The sequence below is a fragment of the Canis lupus genome, chromosome 22 (assembly GCF_011100685.1).
Source record: "Canis lupus familiaris isolate Mischka breed German Shepherd chromosome 22, alternate assembly UU_Cfam_GSD_1.0, whole genome shotgun sequence".
NCBI classification, from domain to species: Eukaryota; Metazoa; Chordata; class Mammalia; order Carnivora; family Canidae; genus Canis; species Canis lupus.
The window spans coordinates 28,214,765-28,242,562 of record NC_049243.1 but is presented as its reverse complement, the minus strand read 5'-3'; the positions used below and the strand labels follow the sequence as shown (position 1 = coordinate 28,242,562).

General features: G+C 40.7%; 1 protein-coding gene across 6 annotated transcripts in view; it reads left to right on the top strand.

The window, feature by feature from the left end:
- The window catches only part of KLF12 (Kruppel like factor 12), a 591,277-nt gene that overhangs the window by 143,141 nt on the left and 420,338 nt on the right, over nucleotides 1-27,798 (top strand). The window contains exon 1 of one of the 6 annotated variants that reach the window (XM_038569735.1): nucleotides 14,540-14,717. The exons of 4 other annotated variants lie outside the window; for them this stretch is intronic. The gene's annotated coding sequence lies outside the window, so the exon portion shown is untranslated. Of the gene's footprint in view, nucleotides 1-14,539; nucleotides 14,718-14,816; nucleotides 14,989-27,798 lie in introns of those variants that run through there. One more of the 6 variants, XM_038569737.1, reaches the window with a different exon arrangement.

The window sequence follows — 27,798 nt, the reverse complement described above, 5'->3', positions numbered from 1 at the left end:
ACAGGATGTTGTGTGCTTAAGGTCAGGATTCAGTGGAAGAGGAAAACCTGGTGATGCAGAAGTGAGGAAACAATTATTGGAGCAATGTACATGATGGGGTGAGAAGATAGGGAGGGAATGCTGGTGGGGGAATTAATGATTTATTTATGGTGTCATGAGGGAAGGTGGGTCAGTAAAAAGATGGATAACTGGGGTGTGAAAGAATATATGTGGAAAATCCACTCTTGGGGCTTCTATTCCTCTCGGGAAAATGGGAAGCAAAGCTATCACCAGACAGTGAGGATAGAAGATGAGATTTGGCAGTTTGAGGTGAGACAGGTATAGAAGAGTCAAGGGTTTACAAAATGTTAAAAGATTACTGGGCAGTGCTTATATCCTAGATGAGCATTTAGGGACTCATACTTCTTGGGAAAATACTCCCAAATTAGTAAAAATTGTATTTGATTAAATATTTTGGGGAAGCACTGTATACTATATTGGCTGTCTCTTCTAGAGTCCCAGTGTTGATTAATAGGTTAACAGCTGCTACAGCATCCTCTTCAAGGAAAAATTTTTAACATTGTATAACCAAGTTTTTTCTAAATGTTAGAGAGCACAGAACTCTTAGCGTAGCACCACCTATTAGCATCCTCCGGAACACTGTTCCATGGACTCCAGTTCGGAAAATCACTACCACAACTATAGCACCACCCAAAGTGCTCACCAGTACCCAAGAGAAACTTTTAAGTCACCCCTATTCCATCTATAAGGGGCAACATCTGAACTAGATGCAAAACTTAAGATTCTAGGTAAACAGTTAGGAAAGAGCTCACAAATTTTTTCCCGAAGTTCCTCCTTCATGAACCATAATGGGGGTATAGGAAGCCTTCATAAAATTCAGTCTAATGGGGAAAGCAATGCACTAAGATCCAGGAACGCAAACCTGACATGCGCAGCCTGGGAGATCCTGGCAAGTCTTCAACACTTAAGTATCTAAATGTCCACTAAGAGATTTCCTTCAGCAGTTGTGAGTACAGAGTACACTGATTAAGAGTACTTACCTGGGGGCACCTGGGTGTCTCAGTGGTTAAGCATCTGCCTTCGGCTCAGGTCATGAACCCCCCAGGTCCTGCAAAAGAGTCCCATATCTAGCTCCTTGCTCAGCAGGGATTCTGCTTCTCCCTCTGCCTCTGCTCCCCCCCACACACTCATGCTCTCTCTCTAGCTCTGCTCGCTCTCTCTCAAAAATAAATACATACATAAACAAATAAATTTTTTTTTTTTAAAAAAAAGAGAGTACTTACCTGAAGTCCATTAATGTAGGAGCAAATCTCAGCTTCACTTCCTAGTAGCTCTGTCACCTTGGAAACAAGTTAACATCCAGGGATCTTGGTTTTCTTCTTTGTAAAACAAAGAAGATATCACCTACCTCACTGGCTATTGTGAGGATTAAATGAGATAAGACACATCAGGCACTTAGCACATTGATTTTTTACATGTGTACTGTAACAAGAGAATGCAAGAACCGATAGGGAGCACTTCTCTAAGTGAAAAGTCCTATGAAATTGTAAAGCAGCAGTGCTGGTTCTTTATTAACAATGGGGGGAAAGAAATTAAATTAAGAATGTTTTTATTTTTTAAATTTAATGTTATTTTTTTAAAGATTTTATTTATTTATTCATGAGAGACAGAAAGAGAGGCAGAGACACAGGCAGAGGGAGGAGAAGCAGGCTCCATGCAAGGAGCCCAATGTGGGACTCAATCCCAGGAATCCAGGATCACATCCTGAGCTAAAGGCAGGCACTCAACCTCAGAGCCACCCAGGCGTACCTAAGAATGTTTTTAAAAGAAAACATATAATTCAGATAGATTTAGTTCTTAAAAGTATGAAGCTAACCCATTGCTCCTCATCAATTTTCTCAATCTGTTTTCTTCCCCAGGATTTTGACCACAGTCTACATCAGAGGTTTATCAAACTTGTGCGGCATTTTTGCAGAAAAGAATGGCTTTTCTGTTGGGGATAATAATAGTAATAAAAATAATATTATTTTAGTTTTGTGGTCTAGCATTTCCTTTCCAAGCAGGTATTGCTCCTGATGGGAAAATAAAGGTTACAAAAGGGTTAACTGACTTTAGTAAAGGTCAACAACATGGCAAAATCATTCCACTCAAGGAGCAGCAGGAAAGCCTGTTTTTGACATATTTATGACTCTATGGTTAAGATGTCCACTTAATGTTCTTTATTCAGAGGTCTCTCACCATTTAAACCTTTTCCCCCTTTAAGTTAGATGTGTTTTGCTAGTTATTAATGTCCTTTAAGTACCTGCTTTATGCCCACTCTAAGGTCTGGCTCTGATAGTTTTCAAAGACTTCTACCTTGACAAAATTCTAAGACAATTATGGCATTTGTTTTTTTTTTTTTAAACAAACAAACATGTTTGAGTTAAAAACAAAACTCCATTTAGATGTGAAATTTGAAAGAATTCAGTTTGCTTGCTTGTTCTAAGAAGAAAATTCTTAGACTTTGTGATGCTAGAATAAGAAATACATTTTGAATATAGCTTTAAAATGTGTTTGAATATGTCTGCTGTGAACCTTGGAACCTGATCCAAGACCAGGTTCAGAAATAGGAGCTAAAAACCTGAAGTGTAGGGTTTATTGCCAAATCCATAGAGAACTGCCTCTCTCCTTTCTAACTTTGATACTTCTAGATAAAATGGCATAACATTTCTGTGCCTCTTGATTACATGTTAGTAAATAAAAGTGGTATTTATAAGTACTTGGGGGTTAGATTATATAAATATTTTCATTAGTAAGAAATACAGATCCTAAATGTCGATGTGCACGAATGGACACAAGTCAATACACGTGCACAAAAAAGGATAGAATTACGTGTGGTGTGTGTCTAGATTTTCACAGCAGACCTAGCCATATGTTTCTTGTCTAGGCGGCTGCCCAGTGAACTCATGCATGTGGATAACAGTTCTAGCAGGCAAAAAGCCATATAAACAATGAGCATAACTCCTAATGAAACAAAGAAGCATGCTAATAGCAAATTGTATCATTATAGAACACTACTCAATCAAACTTTTTAATGGGTAATTTTGATAAATGAATAAATGAGTTGTCAATATAGTAAGCCCATTGAAAAACAATCAAATGTTTGATGGTGAAGGACCCCAGAGCATTTTACATTGTAAGATGTGACTGTCACTTTCTCTCCCTGACTTTTGCCTATGCTTATCTTCATTGTAACCTTTCTGGAGTCCGCCAGGACAGTACCAAGCACAATGCCTGGAAAACAGTGGTTAAATTCTATGAAATATTTTATTTTGCCATTGCAATAGGAGGGAACTGCTTCCAGTTTCAAAGAAATAAAGAATGGGATTTAAATTCTTTGTCCTTTTATGTAATAAATAAAATGTGTACTTTCTGCTTAGGGTTGGGGGTAGGATGAGTAGTATAATAAAGCTATAGAATTTCATTCATATAGGAACATTTTTATATGTTAAAAGTAAGCCTTATGTTTCACCTGATGTTTTCTCCTGAGAAAATACAGTTGCCCTGCTTAATTCAATGAGGAAAATATTTAATAATTGATGAGGATTTGTGGAGTTGAAAATTGTAAACAAGGCAGTATTTCAATACAACAGCTCTAAAATAACTAAATAGACTTCCTCTGTTTATTTATTTACCCTTTCTATAGCACCTATCATCTTAATACTTAGGCATAAAAGTACCAGGCATAATGTGAGGATGAAAATATTAGGATTCCATCTAATTTTTCTCTCTCAGTAGTTAAAATATAGACAGTGTTCAGCCACACATTAATTTCCGTTACGCTGCTTAGTTCCTGAGACTACAGAATTCCTTATGCACAACAAACATGTATTGATTGGTGTGAAAGAAATATGAAGGTGTGACACCATATTCTAAACAACTGGTCAGTAGTTTATTTAAATACAAGTAATATACAAATGTGTAGATATAGTAGCAATAGCCAATGGACCCGTATTCAATGTTCTTTGCCTTGGTTTCATTCTCATTTTCTTTCTTTCTTTTTGTTTTTTTCATTCTCATTTTCAAAGAAGTTCTCTCTCCTCTTGTGACTTTACAAAAACCAGTTGAGTTCCTGAGTTCCTGAGTCCCATTTTCAGCAGGGGGGAAGGGGTGTCTGCAGAGGTTATCAAGCCCTTCATGCTAATGAGATACACGGACATGATTTATATTGTAACAATTGATGACAGATGGTACAAAATCCTTGTAATTGTTGTCTTGAAGATAAAATGGTGGGATGCCTGGGTGGCTCAGTTCTTGAACACTGACTCTTGATTTCAGCCCAGGTCATGATCTCAGGGTCGTGGGATCAAGCCCTTACTCAGGCTCAGTGCTCAGGGGGAAGTCGGCTTCAGTTTCTGTCCCTCTGCCTCTCTCCCCTCTGCTCCCACACCTGCTCATACTCTCTCTTAAATAAACAAAACTTAAAAAAAAAAAGATAAAATGATATGAAAGCATCAGGTGCTTCAGAGTCCTCATCTGTGCTATGGGAATCATGTTCCTCTTCAAGTATACTGAGTGCCTACTACATGCCAGGGCTGTAGCAGCGAACACAAGAGAGAAAACCCTCTGCACTTTGGAACTCCCAATCTAGTGGAAGTAGGCAGCAGAGGGATAGATAGAAGTAAGCAACGACAATAAGGCAAAATATATAGTCTGCTCGATGGTTATAAGTGGTGTACAGAAAAAGATAAAAGGGAAGGGGATTCGAAGTGCTTATGGAGCTTGCAAGTTAAAATTGTTTGGCAAGGTCCACCCTGAGGAGGTAAAAACAGTAATAGAGGTTCATAGAATTCTTGTGAAGAGTAAATAAACTGTATGCAAAATGCTTTGAACAGTGTGTGGCACATAGTAAAGGGTTAATATATGTCAGTTTGAAAAAGAAGTAGTACTGTTTAGTGTTGTTTTGAGGAAGGTTTTTGTTTTTTTTTGTTCCTTCATTTGCCATTGCTGAAATTAAGAATGGACTTGTATTTGAAATTTGCATAAAAGGCTCAATAAGCTAATTTGTAAACTGGATAAAAATATAGAACTGGGAGAGCTAAGTCTTTGTGGATAAATTATCTACAATTTGTCCCTGTCATAAAAAGAAAGAGAAGAGGAAGGGAGGAAGAATGGAAGGAAAGAGAGATAATTTCTTTATTAACTCTATTGTTTTTAAGAATGAAATTGTTTTAAGTTATAGATATAGTTTGAATTCTTTGAATTTTGTACGTATTCCAACTTGAAAGATAGATCAGTTAAAACAGATGGATCCTAAATCTAGGAGACTACTTAATCTTTGCTAATTGAGTTAAATAGGGTCAAACATCTTATTCGATGAGTATGTTGAAATTTTATCTATTCCTTTAGATTATTTTTCTTTGCAAACAGCTCTATTACTCGTGTAGGTGTATTTTAATAATAAACAAAGAACGAGTTATTTGTATTAAAGAAGCTAACAACAAAGCTAATATAAAAGGAAAATAATCATAGGACCCCCTTATGTGTGGATATGAGTAGGTGCTAGGCAATTTAGAAGTTGCTTTCATTTTTCTTTCAACAAGTTTTGAGGACTTGTGTTTTGGGCGCTGACTAAGGTCCTAATGCGACCACTGAGAAGTGTTCAGACACAACTCTTGCCAAATCTCATAGTTTTCAACCTGAGAGAGGAAGGGAAGTATGACCTCGTTAGTTTTTCACATCCTTGCAGAGAAGGTACTGTCCCCGTTTACAGGGAGGAAAACTGAAACCAACAAAAATGAGGCTAGCTGTCAGGGGCCAATCAAGTGAGACCTAGAATCAGTTTAGGACTTTGGGCTCACAGGTGCAAGTTCTCACACTGCTGACTCAGTACTATTTGAGTGTGAAATACAAATGCAGCTGGCTATGTACCTAATCATGGCTTGTTTATTCAACTTAAAAAAAAATTGATGTTCATTTCTCGATGTAAATCGATGCAGTAGAAAGATGAGCCACAACCAGACTATGCAACTGGGTGAAGCTAAGTCGGGATTCACATTTTGCCTGAGGTAAATTGCACAAGGATTAATCTAAAAGCCACTACAGTATGGTCTGTGCACTTCCATGACGTTTGGAAAACCACATTGCGTGGAAAAAGTACATATAAAGAAAGATCGTCAAAAAAAATTTTTTTTGGTAGTTTGTGAATTGATTTTAAAATGATGATGTCAATAACTCATAAGCCTAATGGCATGTTTCTCTTTTTTTAGCTAAAAAAAAAGCCTTGTCTGCCCGCAAGACGTCCAAAGAGAGCATCAGCAACATAACCGTTTGCATCTTAGGACTCAAACGTTCTGAACAATTAAATAGCAAGAAGACAGGACACTATCAGTTGAGGACCCCAAATTCCATTTGAGATCCGCCCCCTCTTGTCTACTTTCCCATGATTGGTTTCCACGAAGCCATGTGACCCAATTCTGGCCAATGAAATATGAGCAGATGGTAACTGGTGAGGCTTGGGCGGTGGGGGAAACTTTCTAAAAGATCAGCCTTGGCCTTGACCTTTGGCTTTTCTCTCTCTTCCTACTGGGGCGGGAAAAACAAGTTAGACTTTAGAAAGGGAAGCCAGAAAACCAAATCAGCTTTGCGGCCTTGTGGCACCAAAGAGCAGCTGCACAGTGCCCAACTGAAGCTGCCTCCCTTTGGGCTTCTTGTTTCGTTGAAAGAGGGGTTGGGGACAGGACAAAAAAAAAAAAAAAAGTATCTTCAGCAGCCATTAGGTTTTCTGTTTGCAAAGGAAAGTAAAACGATACTAAATCTGCAGTGACCTCCTTCCTTTCCTTCCTCCCTCATCCCCATATTTTCCTTTCATATTCTTTAATTTCCAAGTTTCTATGTTTTTTCTCTCTCTTCTATCAGTTCTCTGACTTATTATTTCATCTTCAAATTTGACAGAATGAGTGATCTATTTACATGGCTTCTACATTTATCAAAACCGTAAACACACTGGTTCTCCTGAATTTCATACTTTCAAGACCGTTCTTTTGTCTTCTTACCAAGACTTGAAATATGAGACAGCGTTTCCTATTTTTTTTCCCTTGCACCCCTGTCCCAAAATAACAGGTTGTTGAATTTTAGCCTGAATTTATAATGTCTTTTGCAGCTGTTGCAATGTTCGTCTCCTACAGGAGCCAGACCCTCATCTTCTCAGGCAAGCTGTGGGAAGAGCAGTTTCACTCAGCCCAAGCTTTCTACCCACCACTGTCACCTAGTCCTAGAGTTCAATGTCTACCATCAAAGAATTAAAATTCAAGCCATTTCTGTTTGCCAATTTAAAGTTTTGTTTTGTTTTTTAAATTTTAAAGCACTACCCAACTAATCAGAACACCATCCAATTAGCCAGAACACAGGGAAAATGGTTCTCTCATATAGGATGTGGTCATGGTTGAGTTGGTAGAATGATTTTGAAAAATAATCTGGTAGTATGTTTCTAGGATAAAAACAAATTCAAAATCTTTGTTTTGGTAACACAACTTAGACACTATCTGAAAAAAAAAATATATTTTAAAAAGAAACCAAGATAGTCACTGTAAAGTAAGTGTAATTGCACATTTTTGGAGAAAATTCTCATGTGGTGGGGCTAAGTTGAATAATGGCGATTCACTACTAGGAAAAATAATGATTATGATGACTTTATATCAAATTTTAAAAAATTATTAAAAAAGGAAATAAGATCATGAACCCCAAGTCAGAAAGACAGTAGTTACCCCTATAGGGATAGGAGAGAAATGTAATTGGGATGACCACAGTGAGGGGATTAGAGTATTGGAAATATTCTATTACTTATGCTAGGAAGAGGCCACAGGAGCATGCCTTAACATTTGTTATATATTTCTTCACACACATGACATAATTCATATTATTAAAAATACTCTTCTGAAGAAACTTTTAATCTCCATAGAGTCTTTCCCTATAGTCATCTTAATGTTTCCTAACAGATGTAACTTCATCCAGAGTATTGTAATTGTATTTTATATTATAGCTGTTCATTACTTTTATCTAAGTTCATCTTCATATGCTTATAAGCCTCCCACACTGAGGCTAGTGTCTTGTATATAACATGGAATTAAAGTGGTATTCTGTAAACTGTATATTTTAGCTGAATTAAATTACTTCCAAGGGGGGCATAATTTTTATTTATAAAATAAAAAAGGCAAGGATAGCTATAGTTCAAATCTGATAACGCCTCTGTTTGTTATATTAAAAAAATGCAAATTATCTGCTTATTACATTGTATCACCAGCATTTGCAATCTAAAAACTTGCAAAGTGTCATTTTATAAAACAAATTTCCTATAAATTTTCCCTCTGGTTATGAAAAATTAATTTTTTTTGAAAAATTAAAATTTTATTTAATATGATTCTACGTAAAGAATGAAAAGTAGTATAATTCATTGAATATTATTTTTTTATTTTTAAACATATTTTATTATTTATTTATTCATGAGAGACACAGAGAGCGAGAGAGAGGCAGAGACACAGGCAGAGGGAGAAGCAGGCTCCATGCAGGGAGCCTGATGTGGGACTCGATCCCGGGTCTCCAGGATCACACCTTGGGCTGAAGGCAGTGCTAAACCGCTGAGCCACCCGGGCTGCCCGAATGAATGATTTTTAAATGATTATGATAGGGACAATGAAATTAGGTAAATATGTTCCAAATCTGATACATTTCTGCACGTAAAAACTTCTAATTTAAAAGGAAATTGCGGGATCCCTGGGTGGCGCAGCGGTTTGGCGCCTGTCCTTTGGCCCAGGGCGCGATCCTGGAGACCTGGGATCGAATCCCACATCGGGCTCCCGGTGCATGGAGCCTGCTTCTCCCTCTGCCTGTGTCTCTGCCTCTCTCTCTCTCTCTCTCTGTGTGACTGTCATAAATAAATAAAAAAAATATTATTAAAAAAAAAAAAAAAAAAAAAGGAAGTCGCTTGAAGATTGTTGCCAGAATCCTTGTTCAAAGAATCCATGTTTATATCAACATATTTCAGTTTTGCTTGTTGTTTTCAATATAGACACCCAAATGGAAACTCAGGTTTTCAGCTACATTGTATTTTAACATATGTCACTCGAATTTGATATATTATTTTGATTGGCTCACCAAGCAATTTACTAATCACTTACTATGTACAAAGTAGTTTGAGGGGTAAAAGGAAGGCTAAAAATTGGCTAAGGTGCAGCTCCAGTTCTCAAATGGGTTACCAATGTAGGGGAGCTAACAATATTTTATGAAAGCAGAATGGTGTAAGTACCTTAAGAATAACTGAGGAAAGGGACGCCTGGGTGGCTCAGTGGTTGAGCATCTGCCTTTGGCTCAGGTCGTGAGCCCGGGGTCCTGGGATTGAGTCACGCATCTGGCTCCTTTCGGGAGTCTGCTTCTTCCTCCGCGTAAGTCTCTGCCTCTCTCTCTTTGTGTCTCTCATGAATAAGTATTTAAAATGCAAAAAAAATAAAAAATAAAAAATTAGTAAGTGAGGAAATTAACACTTGCTGGATTCCTACTTGGGCTAGTGTATGTCACAGAGTGACCCAAGTAAGGATCCAGCAAATGTTAACTCTCCAAAGTATATGGGATATATTGTTTAAATGGGTGGAAAAATGGAGAATCAGAAAGGCACTCTTTCCATTACACTGAAAGAAGCCCCAAGAAAGGAAAGATGATCTTTTTGGTGAGGGGATGGGATATTTGTGTGTGTGTGTGTGGTATCATGGAATCATTTTGGGAAGGTTCTATAGCAGGTAATAGGAGAGAGAGGAGGGGGGACTGTGAGCCACCTAGTAAAAGTAGCCAGGATGGATGGGGCATGGCAAGGTGTCCACCTGGGTTAGAAGAAATCTGAAATATATGAAAATGTAAGTGGTGCCCTTAAATGTCATGGTATTGCATTGGCACTAATTTGTGTCACTTTGGGCTTTTAAATATAGGTATGCTCTAATTAAGGCTTTGCTGGAGGTGAGGTGGAATGGACCTGAAGGCAGGAAGCCAGAGTTTCAGAGCTATAGGATGGGGAGGGATGTGGTAGTAGAAGCCCTGCAGGAGGCTTGAAAAGAAATGACTATGCGGGAGCTTGGGAAAGAAGAGATATGTCTGAGGGCGCAATAGAGATATTTAAGCCAGTAGGACCAAGAACTGTATTGACTGCAACAAAACAAAGTTATAAAATGTCATTTTCCTCTAATTTCCAGACAGCTCCTCACTCAAATCAAAACATGTTGTTTACCATGTAGTCACATAACATCACCAGCTGTTTGCATTCCTTGTAAGTTTTTTTACATGGCTTTCTCGAACTCAAACAGGAGCATTCCCTTGCTGAACATTATTGCCAAAATATGACACGTGAAAAAAATGGGCATTGAAACCTAACAATACAGGTCCACTTCTGGCCCTAGGAAAAATCAAGACTATATTTTAAGATTTACTTAAAGGTTTGGAAATCACTTTTATTTTCATATTGAATCAACTCTAATCTTTCAACACAGCTTTTACTTCTGAAAACGGACTGAATTTCCCCCATCCCCGCCTGAAATTACATTAGTGTTAAATCATCCATGCAATCTTTGGCATCACTAATCCAAAGGCTTAACAACTTTAAATATACACAGATATTGAAGAGAGTCTTTACCTTAGAGAAATCAGGGTGTGGTACAGATAATACTCTAAATACTGTAAAAGATTTTTCTATCATTGACATTAATTTTTCAGAATATTACCACCGCTGAAGTATAAAGTAGGAAGATCTGACAAAAAGTGTACAGGTAGGTCACATTTATTTTTACATGAACAAATCTCTAGTTGTAAGCCCTAACTTACCATTTACATCAAATGAGGTGTATTATCTGCTTTGGGGGTGCTGGTGTATGTTCTCTTTTCTGGAACAAGATGTTAGGTAAAAGAATAGCAAGTTCTAAGAAACTCAGAATACCAACCTCTATCCACCTTGTTAATCCATTCATCTTTTGGTATTTGCAATAATGAAGGCTAAGTAGAAGTACACGAATTTAGGAAAATGAGTCATCCTTGACCCAAATTATCTTGCTTTTAAACAGAATCCCATAAAGGATGGGATTTGAAAGATACTTTTAGCACTGGAATTTTATGATTTTGTAATTTCAAAACATTCTTGTTTGTTTGTTTATTTATTTATTTATTTATTTATTTATTTATTTATTTATTTATTTATGATAGTCACACACAGAGAGAGAGAGAAAGGCAGAGACACAGGCAGAGGGAGAAGCAGGCTCCATGCACCGGGAGCCCGATGTGGGATTCGATCCCAGGTCTCCAGGATCGCGCCCTGGGCCAAAGGCAGGCGCTAAACCGAGGCGCCACCCAGGGATCCCTCAAAACATTCTTTTATACAGAATTACACATTCCTGGTGAAATAGCTTTTGCCATGCTTACATTTTCTGACTTTTAATATCCCCGCACACACGTGGCAGTGGGATATAAAGGACAAAATGTAAAGATATGCACGTATTTTTGCTAGGGTATGTGTATATTTTCCTACCTTCTCCCCTTCTGTTCATACCTTACATTGGTTTAACCCTAAGCTCTATACAGGGAATGAATTATATGAACTGAATTGGAAATGTGTGTCTGTACATAAATCTATGTACAGATACACAACTTACTCCAGTATCCTAGCTCCCAATGACAACCACCTTCCTTACTCTTTGGTTTTGCTCTTCCCCATCCATCCTTAGCTCAGACGATGAAGTTGATTCTGCCTTCTAAACCTGTATCTTCCTTCTTTCTTCCTTTCCCCTAGATCCAGGGAATTGCTTTAATGGAACATTTGTATTCCTTCTTATCTGCCAACAATCAAAAAAAAAAAAAATCTGCGAGTATTTTCCCCCCTAATATTTGATGTACTCTCCTTTTGGCCACATGACCCAGATTCTGGAATACTAACCTTGACCTTCCCCTAATTTCCTTATCTCCCTGGAATGGAGTCTTGTACTTTTTCCATCTCTATCATCCTATTAACATGCCTGTGGCCGTTGCCAAAGGAAGGGAGTGCAGCTTGGAATGCTTTTCCACGTGCAGAAAAGCACTCGCTACAGAACATATTTATGGCCAGTCCGCCACTCAGCTCTGAGAAAGAGCTGCTAGTACAAGAACCGCCTCGATGACATAATTTCTTACAGCATCCTTCGCTCTTCCAGTTCAACTCCCTGCCCCACCTGGAGGGAAACTTCACAGTGCTTCTAGCAGAGGCAAGCTTTTCGTTTAAATGCTGCCCATTTGTTGATACCCTACCGTCTTTTCAAACATGTCTTTTCACGTTTCATCCAGAGGTAGAGCGGCGGGCGTACGGGGCGGTGTACCCAGATCAGGCCGGGGGTGGGGTCCCGAGCTGCCTTCCCTTTCCCTCCCGACGGCCCCCGCCCTGCGACGGCCCCTCCACCTGCAGGTCCCGGTCGCCTTCGGGATCCTGACTCCTGCCGCACCCACGCCTCCAGGTGCGGGGGCATCCCTCGCCTTCCTGCTCTCACAGCTTTCGTCTCCTGAGATGACTTTGCCTAAGGAGTGGTCTACAATTTTCAGACGCTTGTCACAGTTGTCCCATTTGTTCTTGGGAACCACGGGAGCAGGACAGACCTCCCCCCGCCCCCATCCCGCTTTAGGGCGAAGAGTCAGGCCCAGGGACTCCGCCCGTGAGGACCAGCCGCGGGCTGCGGGCTGCGGGCCGCGGGCCCCGGGCCGGGCGGGCCCACCTTTCCCATCATCCCTCACGTGCAGGCGGTGGCAGGTGGCGGGGACCGCACCGGGCCGCGCGCCGTCTTTGTTTTCATCAGCAACGCACGCCACGCCGGGCCTTCAGAACTGCCGGGAAGATGCCGCGCAAAGACCTACAGCACGGCTCCTCCTGGCCAGAAGTCGTCCCCTCGCTCTCATTTCCTGTTTCTCGGCCTCTCGCCCCTGTTCCTCTTCCCGCCCCGCTTGGTGCCCCATTACTGCGCATCTCGCCCTCCGCACAGAAACTTCCCCCGGCAGCAGCCTTCCCGCGGCCGGGGCGGGCTCCGCGCGGGGCGGGGCGGGGCCGGGAGCCCGAGCGCGCTCACCTAGCCCGGCGAGAGAGCGGCGCCCGCATCCCCGCCGCGCCCCGCCCCGCCCCGCCCGCGCTCCTCCCCGCCCCCCCGACCCTGCCCGCCGCGGCGGGAACCGGCGCCCCGCCGCTGCCTCCCGCCTCCCGCCCCCAGAATCCCGAGGATCCGCTCCCCCGGGCGCGGGCGCGGGCGCTGGCGCGGGGCGGGGGCGGGGCTGCCGGCCGGGACCGAGCCTCCCCCGGGGGCGCGGCGGGGCCTCGGCGGGGCCTCGGCGGGGGGTCTGCAGCTGCAGCCTCCGCCCGCTCCCGCAAGTTCGCCCGCTTGCCCGACCCACGCGCGCGGCCCCGCGTCCCCGGCGAGGCGTGCGCCCGCCCCCGCCCCCGCCCATCCCAAGGTGAAGCGCCGCGAGGGAGGGCGCCCCCGCTTCCCCCGCAAAGGGCGCCGCCCCCCCGCCCCCGCCCCGGCCCCGCTCCCGTCCTCGCCCAGCCCCGGGGGCACCGCCCGGACCCCATTGTTGCCCGACTCGGGCGATGCCCGGGCCCGGGGGCGGTCCCCGGGAGCCTCGCGGGCCGCGGCCGCCGGCTCCGCCCACACCTTTCCAAGTTCGCCGGCGGGTGAGCCGCGGGGCCGGCTCGGGCGCCCGGCCCCCTCCGCGCACGCCCCCACCCGGGCCGGGCCGGGCCGCGCGGGGAGGCCGCGGGGAGGCCGCGGGGAGGGCGCGGGGAGGGGGAGGGGCGGGGGCCGAGCGGGCTGCGCGCTCGCCTCGCCTCGCCTCGCCTCGCCTCGCCTCGCCTCCGACTTCTCTCCGAGAGGCCGCCTCGCGCGCTCCGACACAAAAGAGGGGACTTTCTCGCGGCTCAGCGAGAGTCCTCGCCGGGCGAGGCGCGATCCGGGGGGCTGCTCCCGCCGCGAGGCCCCGCGGGCCCGCTCGGCCGGCGGCTCCCAAAGCTCGGTGGCCATGTGTAGGTTATTTTGGGCGCCGCAGCAAGGTGGTGCAGGTGAAAGGGAAGCGCGGCCGAGGCCGGAGGCCGGGGGGCGGGGGCAGGGGTGGGGCGGGGTGGGGCGGGGTGGAGGCTCCGCGGACCCACCCCCCAGCCCGGCGGCGGCCCGGGCGGCGAGGCGAGGGCCGGGCGGTGGGTGTTGCCTTCTACCTCTGCGAGCGGGGAGGGGTTAGTTTCCCACAGGGGATTTCAACCATCACACTCAGAGCCCGCCTCCTAATCCTCGGGCGGAGCGGCTCGGGGGCCCCATTTTATGGCAATAAAGCGACTTAGCGCCTGCTGAGCGAGCCCCTCCCCGCCGCCGCCCCCGCCCTCGGCCCCACCCCGGGGCTCGCCCGCAGCGGCGGGGCTTTGTTTCTGGGGAGGAGGACCCGGAGCTCTTTTGTTTGGGGGTTTGGTGTCTTCACCCCCCCCACACCTCACCTCACCCCACCCCACCCCGCCCCCCGCGCCTCTCCGGTTTCCTGAGCTGCGGGCTGCAAGGGAGGAGAAGCGGCGTCTTGCAACCCCCTCGGCCGGGCCCCGGGGTAATTCGATGCGGGCCTGGCGAGGCTCCCCACGCTAGACCGGGGCTCGCGTCTCGGCAGCCTCCACCCACCGGCCCACCCTACATTTAGCGCATCATGTGATCCGGGTAAGTCATTTGCAAGTACAACAGTTCCCTGGGTTGCCCCCCATTCATTTCCTGAGAACTGCAGAGAGCAGCTGAGAGGCTCTGCGTGTGCGTGTGCGAGTGTGCGTGTGAGTGTGCGCGGGTGACGCCGTGTGTGTGTGTGTGTGTGTGCGCGAGAGTGAGTGTGCGCGCGCGTGTGTGTGCGAGAGAGAGAAAGAGAGAGAGAGAGAGAGAGGGGGACTCTGTGTGAGGGAAAGAAAACAATTTCTCCTGCTCTGCAGCTTCTGTTCAGGTCTGTGCTGATTCCGTTTCTTATCAAAATAAACAACCCCCTCCTTTTTTTTTTTTTTTTTTTTTTGCCATCCCAAATCAGACCGTATTCTCTTAACATGTTTTATTTTCCTTCTGTCATCTGCTCAAGTTAAATCATTTTGGTTGGTCTGTGCTCTTAAAGGGGGAAAGTGTTGGGAAGCGGGAGGGGGCCGAGGGAGGGCGATGCTATTGCAAAAGCAAGTAGCGTCGGTCGGATACGTGGAGAAGAAAGAAGGTTTCTCTCCCCTTCCCTCCCCAATTTTTTTTTTTTTAAACTTAATCAAGTACCATGAATTAAGCAAATGTTTTTCCACCCCTAGTGGAATTATTGGTTGCAGTGTTTGCCTGTCAGTTGCCAAGGATGAGAAATCAAACACCAGGGCTGAATGGGGAGGGGGGTGGTGGTGGTGGTTGTGGAAGTAGTTTGCCCCCAGGAATAGAGCGAGTTCGGTGAATAGCTGCCGCCCCGGGGCCGTGTGGGCTGTGGGTGTGCACTGGAAGGAGTGGAAGGGAAGGGGTTAAGGCGGAGATGACACTGCTGGCATGAATAGTGGTCCTGGTGCTACATTCATTATTGTCTCTGGTCGTAATGATGTGTAACTGTCACTTGCTACAGTGCCTGGTCCATGGAAGTGGCCAGGGGCTGGCCCGCGGCTGTTCTTTTCGATTACGGGGAGCCGGCCGGAGTTGACAAGGGGCAACTTTGCACGTCCACCCGAGCCGGGAAGCCCGCGGACCCGGCCTGCGAGCCACTTCTTTGCCTTACCGAAGCCTCGCTCCCAGGACTCGGACTTGACCTCCGCGACATTAGTTGGTGTTCGTGTTAGATGCTCCCCTACGGGGAGAATCAATCCTGCTTTTGTTGGGCAGAGAACTGCCTATTAGAACTTTGAAAACTTTTATCTTTGGGGAAAAGGGTGGGGTGCACTCAACAGTTCTGTTTCGAAGTGCATTGGAGGCAAACGCTTGGAAAAAGTACCAATTCCTTTGTTATATGCCCTGCAGCTTCCCAGCCCCCTTCACCCTGCGCTTCGAGTTTTGCATACTTTAATAGTAATGCCCTTAATTCAGCTGATAAAAACTGACTGTGGAGTTAAAGAGTATTAGTACAACGGAATGTGTAATCTGGATGAACAGTTTGTATGGTTAATATTGTCAGCTCTCTAATTTAACCGTACAGATGGTTTGAGTATCGTTCTGTATGGATTGTTTTAAGCAATTCCACTGGCTAATAGAATTCTCCGCCGAGCAGTCGGATATTTTGTTTTAAATCAGCTTTAATGTTCTCTGTTTCTCAGTGGCACCGGGGAGGTGAGCAGGTCTATTTACATTTACTGCATGTGCATCCAGTGGCTTCAGTAGACATCTGTCAATCAAATAACGTCATTCTGCAAATCCACCTAGACACCTCCAGGCCCTTTTCTTACTGGAGGAGAGACAGTTGTTTAGATAAGTAAATGCTTCGAAATAAATTTGGTGGCTTTTACCAGGAAGCAGCTTGTGATGGCAATAGGAGTGGTCACTTTGAAGAGTGGGTGTATTCCATCATCCAAGAAATGCTCTTTGGAATTGGCATTTAATAAAAACAGCGACAACCTCCCCCCCCCCCCCCCCAAGAGCCTGCTTGTGCTGTTTGTAGACCTCATTCACATGTTGTTTACATTTTTTAGAACCATGTAGAAATTGGTTCTGATAAACGGGTATACTTCCAGGCTAGAAAATGTTTAACTGTGGAAGCTTAGGAGACACAGGATGTTGAAGGACAAACATTTCAGTTGCATAAGTTCTATCTCTTGTTGCAACCTGGTCAATGTAAAGACTAGCTGGAGTCTGGTAGGCTTCTTTGGGTTGGGGAGAGAGCAATTAGAGCGCAGAATTATTGGCAGACGTTTATAAGGTATTTAGGAGAGAGGTTTATTATTCTGCCTCGTAATTCATAACTACTATGAAATATTCTTAAAGCTGGTGAAATTTGGAAGTTTTAAGTTAGGAACTAAAACTGCGCAACTAGTATAGTTGTGCCAGATAAACCGCTTTCTTGAGGGGTTTCTGTTTATTTTTGAGTTGCTTCAGTTATTTATTACTTAGTAATGCATATTTAAAAGAAACTTTGTTCAGATGAACTTTATTTTGGAAGGCTTTGTCTTACTATTTATTGAATGAAAATTGTCGTGCCAGTGAGCCCTCAATATTTTTTTCTCTAGAAAGTTCTTTTTTAGTAACCGAATGTCGTTTGGGAGAAAACTGGTCCTGGTGTAGCATTTGAGACCTTGACCTTAGCAACTCTTGGCTGGTGGTTGTTTACTACAGCTGCAGCCTTATGTGTGTACAGAAAGGGAAGGGACTGCAAACACTAGTGCGCTCACTCTCCTCAGGCCAAGGGAAAAACAAATCAGGATGCTTGACGTTCATTCATTCCGAAGAGCGTGCATCAGGCATATAATAGCAATGGTGTTCTGGTCAACTTAAAAATATATGTGTTCCTTGGGGATTACTTCCTCACCTCCTGTGAAAAGTAAACAAGCACTTTAAAAGACTGAGTTTTAAATGTTACATCATGAAGCAGGCTGTTACCAGCTTAATGAAATAAGTTGGTCTTAAACATAGGTGTTTTTTTTTTTTTTTTTTCCTCCCCTTTCTGCAAAGAGGACACAAGTGCTTTAGGCCTTTAGGCCTACACTGAGGACATTTTGAACATGAGCCAGCGTTGGTTAATCTAGAGTATTGAGTAACCTCACCAGTGAGGTGATATTGTTAAATAGTTGAACATATAAAGGTCTTGGATGTTTTTACCATTGCAGGAAATGGAAAGTGGGGAATTTCATGTTTATGTGAAATTCATCGGTACAATCACATTAAATTGGGGGTGTTAAATGGTTTTATGTTGTAAGGCAGTCTTCTTAAACTTCATAAACGTAACTGTAGATGATTTGTGTATTAATACAACAGAATGTTGCATTCTACAGTACTAGAGGCACAAACTCATTTGAAAAGTTAATCTTTTTTTTTGGATAAGGAAGTCTCTCCACTGGTGCTTCCATGTTGATTAATGAACAAGAGCTAAAAATCCCCCCAACTGAATAGAACGGACCGCTGTGATTATCTTTTTCTTTGTAGAAAGCAACTTTCATTTTTATAAATAACTCCTAAGATAGGTTGCAGTTTACCTTTATCATTTACATTTTGAAAATACCATATGATAGTAGAGTGGAAATATCTGTATCTCTGCCCCGTGTCCGTTTTATTTTCTGCTTTAAAATTTATTTTTCAGCTACAAATTATGCACAGCTTTCAATCTTAAGTATGTACAAAATGTGAGGGTAAAAATATTACAATTAAATCACTGGCAACACCCTATAAACCACAGTCTTAACTCATCCACCACAACCACAGCTCCCCAAATCAAAATGCAAGTAAACAGATGGGCCCTGCCCTGTGCCCAGGAGGTCAACAGCCTTAGGCTCTGTGAGATCTGCTGTGTTTCTCCATCCCAAGCCTGTCCAGAGAACTGTCTGACTTCAACAGGCCAGAATTCATTTTCAGGGCCTAGACCAGCCACACCCCATCTGATGTCAGCTTTTGAGTTCTTGTGGTAGAGAACACATGCTGTGGATTAAATGGTTGCTTTCTCTATATATTCTCAGTAATTATGTTACAAAAGGATTTTTCGGTTTTGGGTGTTTATTGTCATAAAAGTGGCTACTTGAGTAGTCCTTTTGCTCCATAAAAATTTGTTTTGGTCTGGCAGTAGATTACAGGATATTTACCCAAAGAATTCTGCTCTGGTATGGTCTTTCTTCCTGTCTTTTTTTCAATTTAAAGTCCTATTTCTCTTTCGTTGCTAATTTCAAGATATGTATTTTTGAATATTAGCATAACTGAACTGGGCCAAACAGTATTGCTTTTTAGGCCCAGATGGTGTAGCAGAAAGCCCTTGCTGCTGTACTGCTGCATGGAAGGTGAGAAAGAATTGGAGGGCTTTGGAATAGTTTTCCCAGTCCCATCAGAGGTAATAGAAACTGCCCCTATTACAACTTACTGGCCTAGACAGCCAGGAATTGTGTTCCCAGGGCTACATTCATCACACTTAGGGTTTTTAGAATATATTTTATGTATATATGTGTGTGTGAGTGTGTGTGTGTATGGTTTTTTTATTTATGAATGTGAGTTTTTGTATTCCCTATGTTGGTATATATACACCCCCCCACACAGCACATACATTAAGACCAAGAATTATGGTAAAAAAAAAACAAAAAAAAACAAAACCCTCCCTCCCTTGTATAAAAAAAGAGGGAAAACAAAGTTTTTTTTTCTTTTTTTTCCAAATCCTTTATTTATTTTTAAAGATTTTATTTATTCATGAGAGACACACAGACACACAGAGGCAGAGACATAGGCAGAGAGAGAAGCAGGCTCCATGCAGGGAGCCCGATGTGGGAATCGATTCCGGGACTCCAGGATCACACCCTGTGTGTGTGTTTTTTTTTTTTTTTTTTTCCCAAATCCTGTGTTTAATAATATTATTCTCACTTGGTTTTGAGTTGAGCATGCAAACTTACAACATGAAAACAGCCCTGTCCCAAAGAAAACAAAACAACAAAACTAAATGACAACCAAGATACATGATGCTAAAAAATGAAATAAATAACTCTTAAGAAAACATTTATTCATTTCACAATCAGGTATTTGCTAAGACTATATATCCTGTTATCTGGACTGATTTAAGTGGCAGAGATATCACAGTTTGAATCAGGGTCTCTTGCTTACTAACTCTGGATGACCTTGGTCACATTTCTTAACCTTTCTGAGTCTGTCAAATGGGAAAAATAAAATGCGTTTTACAGGGCCATGGTGAGGGTGAAAGGAGATAGTGTGCGTAAAAATCACTTTGTAAAACTAGAAAGTACTAGTGTGCAACTGATTTGACAGGAAAACCACTCCCTCTCCATCCCCCACATCCCTACAAGGGATGAACTTTCCAGCCTCTCAAAGTGACCATATAAATTACACTTATGGAGAAGGAATTTCCGAGTGTGGGTAGAAAACTTCTGGCAGTCAAAGGTCATGAATTCCATTCCTGTCTCACCAGAGATTTGCTCTGTGACCTTGAGAAAGTCATTCTTAAAAAGTTTCTCTAGCTGGTATGAAAGTTACTAGTAACATTTATATAATGCAGGTGAAGTATCTGAGCTTTTGTAAAGAATGTATGTGAAAATACAGTTCCCATGATCATTTTACAGAAAATAGAAAATAAAGATCAACAGTGATTATTTAGAGATTGTAAAACCTCCAGGCTATTTCTTCAGTGAGTCAACTGAAACTTCTATCAACTGGTTTTTAAAAATCCCTTAATTTTTTTTTTTTTATAGAATCATTAAATTTGTGCTGTTGTACCATGATTTAGAGCAGTCTATTGAACTGCAAATCCCTAGTTAAGCCAAGATTCTGTTGATTAAGCTATGTCTGATTTATGGCTTAAAGTGTCTTGGTTAGACTCAGACATTGTTGTAACACAGTACATGCACAGTAAGATAGGTAAATGATGGAGACATTACATGGATATTTGAAAATTCATTGAACACATTTTATTTATATGCACACATTTTTCTGCCACGTACATTTTTTTACATACATACATTTGAGAAAATTAAGAACAATATTAGTTTATGTAATTTCTCCCCAGCTGCATTTTCTCAGTTGAGAAACAGAATATTTCTTCACGCACACTCTGTGTAAACACTATTCTTGCAAGAGCAAAGAAACAGACTCAAGGCAGCTCATCAGTATAACAAATCTTAGACTCTTTCCATGTGCACATACACCTTGCCTAACTCCCGTTCCTGTTATAACTATTACCGTAAACGTCACCTACTGTGGGACTCTTATTTACCATCCCTAGCTTAACATGCAGGGTACCAGTCTGTATTGTATGGCCCTGTAGTACAAGCTGTTCCATCTGGTATGATTGCTTGTTGATTTGCCTTGTCCCCTCCTGGTAGTAAGCCCCTCGAGAGCAGGAAATGTATCTTCTTCATACTTATTACTTGGCTTCGCACCCAGTGACTCCCATTGTGACTGATCATACAGTGCTGAAATACTTTTTTTAAAGATTTTATTTATTTATTCATGAAACGCAGGGAGAGAGGCAGAGACATAGGCAGAGGGTGAAGCAGGGTCCCTACAGGATTTGATCCCAGGACCCCAGGATCGAGACCCTAGACAAGGCAGACTCCCTGAGCCACCCAGGTGCCCTCAGTGCTGAAATACTTACTGAAAGAACAGAACAAGGAACACAGTCCCTGCCACTAACCCTTCCGTAGCTAAATGCCAGTATCATGGATTCATGGATATTTCCTACCTCAGTCTTTTCATCTCTGGCTAAGTATATTCAACTCTATTAGCTGTTACACATTTCATTACATTTTCTTTCTTTTTTTTTCTTTTTTCTTTTTGCAAAATGAAGCTTTGCAGTGGAGTCAAACAGCTCCAGGTTTGAAACTTCAAACTACCCTGGTTTTGACCATCTAACTGGGCAAGTTAATTCTCCAAGTCTCCGTTTCCTCACTGATAAGTAAAAACAAAAACAAGAACAAATAATGTCAACATTGTAGAAAGTTTTTGAGGACTAAAATTGTGGTAATGTCCATAAAGCATCTAGTATATGCACTGTGTACACGTGTAGTGCTCGATAGATCTTAGTCTCCTCCAGGATATTGCGCTCTCTCTCTCTCTCTTTTCTTTTTGTAACTTTAATTCCAGTTAGTTAACATGCAGTGTTTTATTAGTTTCAGGTGTACGATATAGTTATTCATATTTCCATGTATCACCCGATGCTCATCATGACAAGTGTACTCCTTAATCTCCATCACCTATTTCACATATCCCCCACCCACTTCCCTTCTGGTAACCATCAATTTATTCAATTAAGAGTCTGTTTCTTGATTTGTCTCTTTCTCTTTTTCCCTTTGCTTGTTTGTTTTGTTTTTTAAATTCTACATATGAGTGAAATTTTATGGTATTTGTCTTTCTCTGACTTCTTTCACTTGGCATTATACTCTGTAGCTCCATCCATGTTGTTGCAAATACCAAGATTTCATTATTTTTTTTAAGGCTGAGTAATATTCCATTGTGTATATATACCACATCTTTATCCATTCATCTGTGGATAGACACTTGAGCTGTTTCTATATCTTGGCTATTGTAAATAGTGCTGCTGTAAACATCAGGGTGTATCTATCCCTTTGAATTAGTGTTCTTGTGTTTTTTGGGTAAATTCCTAGTGATGTGATTGCTGGATTATAAAGTAGTTCTATTAAAAGTAGCTGTTTAGAATTGCTGGATTATAGAGTAGTTCTGTTAAAAGCAGTCATTCAGAATGAAGAGTAGCAGTAAGATAAAGTAGCTACTCTCTATTGTGCAGAAGTTAGGCACTGTGTTTTTCTTGCGTTAGCTTACTTAGTAAGCTCTCTTTAGTATGCAGGTATGTGTAGTTGACTTTCAAATAATTTGTACTTTGAATACTATAGGTGGAGACGCCCAAGGTACCTTTTATACGGTGGCTCTTGGCATAGGAACATCAGTGCATGGATGCATTTTTTTTTTTAAGCTAGTGTATGATGGAGCTGACTGCCAAGTAAGAGTTCCCCTCCCCCCCCCATGACTTTGCTACTTTTGACAACAATTTTAGAAATTATTTGCAAATTCTACTACCTTTGCCTTTTGGCAAAATAAATGAAAGAGGGTGGAAAATGAAAGTGCTGCTTCTAGTTATGAGTAACAGGGTTTATCATCCTGATACACAATTGAAACAGAAATCATTAGGTGTGTTGAAAAGTGGTACATCTTTATTGAAGGTGCTTACTGGAGTTAATCTGATAAATTGTGAAAAATAAGGTTATAGAATATACAAAATGCTATACATCTGCTTTTAATGACCGTACTTAAAATAGATTATGTATAACTATAGATTTTGTAATATTTCTTTTGTCTTTGGGAGTAGATCTCCTTTAAAATGTAAGTCTGGTCCCTTGACTTACACATATTTGAATTTTGTGTAAGTTTTCAGGAGTGCATTATATTTTAAAAATCTGAAATTCCTCTTTTTATTAAATACTTGTTGAGTACATATGTATGATGTTATGCTTTCTATTTTCTAGATGTAGGAACTAATGTTCACCAGATTAATGCCATCATGGTTAATAGCCATATCTCAAAGTAAAGATTTGAATGCTGGAAAGCCTTTCTGTCCTCCCTGCAATACTCTTATCTCCCTTCAGCATTAAATAGGATAACCCAGAGTTTATCTTACTGTAGAATAGAGCAAAAAATGGGAATATTGTACAAATATTGTGTTTAGAAGCTGTTATTTTATTCATAGGTTATATGGACATGCTACACTTAACAGAATACATTTACCAGAATATTTACTTCAGTAGAGAAGCCAGTTCTGTGATGGGTTATACATATACTAAAACAAACTATGAGACCTAATCCAAAAAATTATTTTAGAAGAGCAACTGCTACAGGATGTTGTCAAGCGGTGGTAGTAGACCAGTAACTTCTGGCCAGTATGCATTTTGCGATTTGAGAAAGCTTTTATAGTCAGAGATATCATAAAAGTAATAAAAAACATAATCTCTATAAAAAATGCCTTACCTGTTTGACCTATATATATATTCAGCTCCTATCATGTAATCTGGAATAGTGTGTGAAAATGGGTAGGGGAGGGATCCCTGAGTGGCGCAGTGGTTTAGCGCCTGCCTTTGGCCCAGGGTGCGATCCTGGAGACCTGGGATCGAATCCCATGTCGGGCTCCTGGTGCATGGAGCCTGCTTCTCCCTCTGCCTGTGTCTCTGCCTCTCTTTCTCTCTCTGTGTGATTATCATAAATAAATAAATTAAAAAAAAATGGGTAGGTCATCATCTATAGTGAGCCTAAAGTCAAGGAGGGGGAGATAAGACTTAGGTAGAAAATTATAATACAAAGTAATTTGTGATAAATGGACCAGGTGCTGTAAGTTGCTTAAACAAAGTGCATAGGAAAAAATTCATTTTATCTGGAAAATCAAGGGTTTCAGGTTTTTAGTGGATATAGCAGTAATTATTTGTGGGAAATGTTTACTTTTTATAGAAAAAAAGCAAGACTGCTAGAATAAGAAAGCAAATTAAAATCATCTTTTGGCCTCTGGGGTGATTTCACACCTCCTTTTCTGTTATCCTTTAGAACTGATGGCTTTATGGTCTTTTGGCAAACTTTTTATCATTTGCCATATCACCAGAAAATTGTGTTTCCTGAAAATAGATCCTTGAAAGTACTTGGATAGTAGGACATGCAATGTTATAATGAGTTTAGAGAAGGCTTATTTGGGGGGAAAAAAAAAAAAGGATGATGATCGGTTAATATAATTTTAAAAATACATTTTATGTGAAGCTGTCTAGTGAAATTTTTTTTCATATTGCTGAGGATGTGATGTATAATTTATTTATAAATGGTGGGAATTTTAGACTTGACCAACAACCTTGAATATAGGAATAAGAATTTTTTTTTGTTAACATAAGAACAATGAAGGAAAAACTGGAAAACTGATCAGTTTTACAGAAGGTCACAGTGAGTTGTGATTTATCAGAGGTGTTGCTTGAAGGGATATTTAGAAAGAGACTTTTACATTAAAGCGGTTGGTTATTTAGACTGACATCCTCTGGAATGTGCATTAGCTTTCTGCTTTAGGTATAAATACAGAACACTTAAGGAAACACAGAATGTTTCATTTCGAGATAATATATAACAAGGAAGAGATTCATTTTTAATAAGTCTATCAAGGGCATTTGATAGACTTCTTACTATACACTGAGCTCTCTATTGAGTATATTGAGATTATACCAAGGCTCGAGGCTGAAGCAGTTGTTTTTATTTATAAATAGCTTGGTAATTAAGACACTTCAGAATACTTGGGAAGTATGGGCTAGCAAAAAAAAAAAAAAAAAAAAATTGGTTAGTGCTTGGCGGTTTACAAGGTGGTTTTAGTTTCATCCTGACAATCCTATAAGGTGGATTGGACTCATGTTACTATTTTATTCATGAGGATATTAAAGTCATATGAAGGTAAAAGAACGAGAAGGTGGCTAAGTTGAAATTAGAACCTTGATTTCTAACACCAGTAAAATAATTTTTTCCATTTCATTCGACTGCTATCTTCCTAAGTTTCATTTAGTCTTAAATTTTGAAAGTCTGCTTTGTACAGAAGTGTCAGTAGCTAGTGTCAAGCTTATATGAGATATTCAGTGAATACTATTGGATAAATTCTATCCTTCCAAAATGTACTTTAAAGGAACATAAAAAATATATAGAGAGAGCTCAGAGAGATAAAAATAGTTAATTTTAGAAGAGACTGTACAAATAGAGGCATTATTACTCTGAAGAAAATTTGGGAGCTGGTTTATCACTTACCATGTACCAAGGCTTGTGGTAGGTGCTGAGAATACAAAGGTATTCTTTGTCCTAAGTATAAGCAGGTTAGGAGGAAAAATCAGAGGGAGGGCCCTGCTTTAGTATATTTAATTTTCTTTTCTTTTCTTTTCATTTAGATCCTTAGTATGCCTAAAAATAATACCCACATGTTTTTAGATTTATGTTTTAGTTTCTTTTAAGTACTTTTCATCTTATCAGAAAATCTTTTTCCATTTAAGCATGTGATTGTCTTAGTTTTTTTTTTTTTCCCCTTTGTGCTTGTCCTACCTAGAACGTGTAGGATACACTTAAAAGGCATTATCTCATTTAATGCTTGTAACCAACTCAAAGCTAGATATTTATTTAAATGAATTTATTATTACTTTTATGATTTAGGTTTTCAAAGGACAACTTAAGATCTGTAGGAAATGTTTTGCAGAAACTCACTTGTTGAGCAGTGTTTACAAATATATCTTTGATAAAACTATGTGTGTGAAGACTTTAAATTTCTTTTTTTTCCCTACTGCTCCCCTTCTTGTAGTCAGCAATAACATTCCATTCCTTCATAACCCATGTCATCAGAACTATGTGTCCTTTTATATTTTTCTCCATGTACTCAACATTATAGACATTCAGACGAGGTTTTTTGATCACTGATTATAAAAATGAGATTATATTTTGGAGACTATTGTCAACTTTGTTTTTTTGGTTCAATACTGCCTGAGGGAAATACATGCACTCAACTGCTGTATTTCTACTCCATTTAAAAAACAAAAGCAAGAACAAAAAACTGTTCCATGATATTCCAAAGTATAGGTTCTTTCATAGTCTGCTGAACCATTAACTTACTGATGGGCAATACTTTGTTTCTGTTTTTTTTCTACTAAAAACAGTATTGTAATAAGTACCTTTATATCTATACTCATACAGACCAATGGGATAGAGTCCAAGTGTGAGATTCTCTACTGCTTCAAAATGTTGCCACATGGCTTTGAAGAAAAAAGCTGTAGCGGTAGCGGTTCATATTACCAGTTAATGCATGCAAAACTCTTTCCTTGAACGTCCGTCAGCAATAGTTGACGCTTTTCCAGCTGGTAGTTGTGCAGTAGTATCTTACTGTTACCTTAAATTAATACTTCCTGACTGCTGGTGACACTGAACATCTCTTCCTATTTTTGTAGGTACATTGGAATTGTTCTAAGAATTGCTCTTTCATACTCTTTGCTCATTTTTCTACTTGGTTGTTGTCCTTTTGCGGGAATTCTTCATATATTGCGGTTTTTAAGCATTTGATATCTGCATTGTAAATATTTTTTTCAAAAACCGACCTTTTGTTGGTTCAAGAGATATCTTTTGATAGATAACATTTTTAATTTTTATATAATCCATTCATTCTGTGTCTGGTCAACTTTTTTTTTTTAGCATTTTCTACATTGACGAAACAGACAAAACACATTGAATTTTTCTTTCCACTTTGATCTTTAGTAAATGTGGAATTTTTAGTTATACATGCTATAGGAGAGATAGCCACTTTTATTTACTTTCGGATGCATACTAACCCCATTTTAAAAGTAATGTATCCTTTTACCAATAAATATAAATTCTGCAATTGTATTTTTTTATGTTCTATCCTATGATAATACCAGATTTTTTTCTTTTAAAATAGTAAAATCCAAATCTAATAGTAGAATTTCATTCATTGTCCCAGCTTCCTGAGCAAAAAATACACAGAAATCCTGTTGTGATTTTTTTTTTTTTTTTAAGATTTTATTTATGAGAGAGAAAGAGAATGAATGAGTGGGACGGGGGGAGGGGGGAGAGCAGCAGACAGAGGGGGAGGCTAAAGGACCCTGGGATCATGACCTGAGCAGAAGGTAGATGGCTGTCTAAGCCACCCAGGTGCCCCCTCTGTAATACTAATTGGAATTATATTACATTGTATATACTCAAGGAACAAGTAACATTTTAATATTATTTTTAGTGCAATGAATCATCTGGATTCAAAAACATGAGTGTCTTTCTGTTTATATCATTTTTTATACTTGAAAAAGATTTTAATATTTTATTTGTAATGATTGTTTCCTCTTAAATTTAGTTCTAAGTATTTTTATATGTTTTTGGTTATTTTATACTTATTGAGATGGTATGATTTTCTGTTTTCGTTTCTTAATATAGTGAATTGTGTTGTTTGGCTTTTAAATGTTGTGCCAGACTTTCATTCCTTGTATAAGTCTTGTTCTTGGTGCATTATCTAATTATATATAGCTTTATTTGATTTTCTATTATTTTGTTAAGAATTAAAACGTATATTTATAGCGTTCAGTACTTTTTATTTTTTCTTTTA